Genomic DNA, 1,777 nt, shown 5'->3' on the forward strand with positions numbered 1-1,777 from the left:
TTCTATTATGTGCCTTGGGAGTTATCTTGGCCGGGTACCCACTTTGAGCTGTAAGCTTCACTAAAAGGTAAAAATTGATGTTCAGCTTAGAAAATATTTTATACACTAAAATCTAAGGTCCAGATGTTTGCTCAAAAATGATATAAAATGTGGAAGCTAAAAAAAGAAAAAAGTGGTCTGGATTTTATTACATTTTTTTCTTCCTTGATTTAGTTTTCTTATTGTTTCTCAGCAATTCCAGTTTTGGTTCAGTTTGAAGGATTTCCTATGATACATCTTCCCTTGAAAATCACAAGGCAAATTCAGAAAAAAATATTTTACATCTCCTTGAAATAAATGTAACATTTAATATAGTCTTTAATCCATATATTGTTCATTTTCTATATTTTCTTAATCACTACCCTTGTTGAGATCATTTGTTTTATCTGCAAAACACCGTACAATTTTATTATGTGAATCCTCTTATAATCACTTGTGCTTATTTTTTTTTATTTTTTTTATTACGTTTCCCTAGAGCTTATTGTCAAGTTGTTTACAAAATGTGATGACATTAGTCTATATCCAAAGCCAGCTGTCATCATCCACTAGGAAAGAACTGTGGGTCTTCTTTAACCTATGGCATGTTTTACGATGAGAAATGCTTCTTTTTTTTACACAGATACAGGGTGACACATTGTTTTCTTCTCAGTTGTAGCCTGTGATTGGATGATTTCTAGAAAGTAAGCTTATTCTCTACCCAGCTACCAAGTCAGAATTACAAACACATGCACAACTGGTGAGGTCAATCTGGGTTACGGTCAAAGTGCTAATGCTTTAATGGAGGAAGGGTTTAAGAGTTTAACGCTGCTTCTGTATTGTTGTTTACTATCTGACCTGCTAAAAAAAGAAAAAATTCCTTGCTTCTATTTGGGGATTTTTTGAGTGGATCCCTGCAGAGAAAGCTATCAATAAATGCAATATTCGAGAGGTTAGAGTGGGCATTCATCTCTTGAAGTCAGTCCTCATCACATCATAAAGACATGAACAGGTCATACGTTGCTTGGTTTAGCCTCCTAGTAACATTATTTGAAGCAGTGCCAAGTGGTTGGTGATTTTTAAATGGATAATACCCTTGTAACTCCTTCCTGGTAGTGATGCATTAATCAAATTAGAATATTACATGGGATTCAGCACCCAGCAACTTCCTGAATAAGGAAGGTGCCCTCCCTGATTTTCTGGGGTCACTCACTGAATATAAGGTAAAGTTATTAAACTATTTAAATATTGGAGGGCAAAGTTTTTCCTATGAAAACTGGTTAGACTCATTTCCTAATCTACAACAGAAAAGTGAAATTGGCACATGAAATGTTCCAATCTGTTGCATAAATTGTCTCTGTTTCTTCTGCAGGGAGACAATATAAAACAGAAAATAGGATGTCCTAAATACAACATGACATGTAAGGCAAGATTTGTAAAGGGTGTGGGCTCTCCCTGTTTTTTTTTGTTCATGCCCATAGGTCACTGGTGCCTAGCTGTCCAGGCCAAACTTAAGTGTTAGACTGTATCCGTTAACTTAACAATAACTATGTGAATAATATGCATTTCAATTTTTTTTTAAATTATTTTTAAAGTACATATAAGGCTTATATTTGGTATTCACAAATAAATGATGATGTGCAATGCTATGCTGACAAATGTGCAAATTGAACACAATTTATATATTTTTTTTCTCTATTTCTCTAATTCAATTACAATATAAAACTGATGGTATGGCAAAAACCATTACGGCCTGAAAATA

The sequence above is a fragment of the Lithobates pipiens genome, unplaced genomic scaffold (genome assembly GCF_037356315.1).
Source record: "Lithobates pipiens isolate NorthernLeopardFrog02 unplaced genomic scaffold, aLitPip1_a1.2 Scaffold_8, whole genome shotgun sequence".
NCBI classification, from domain to species: Eukaryota; Metazoa; Chordata; class Amphibia; order Anura; family Ranidae; genus Lithobates; species Lithobates pipiens.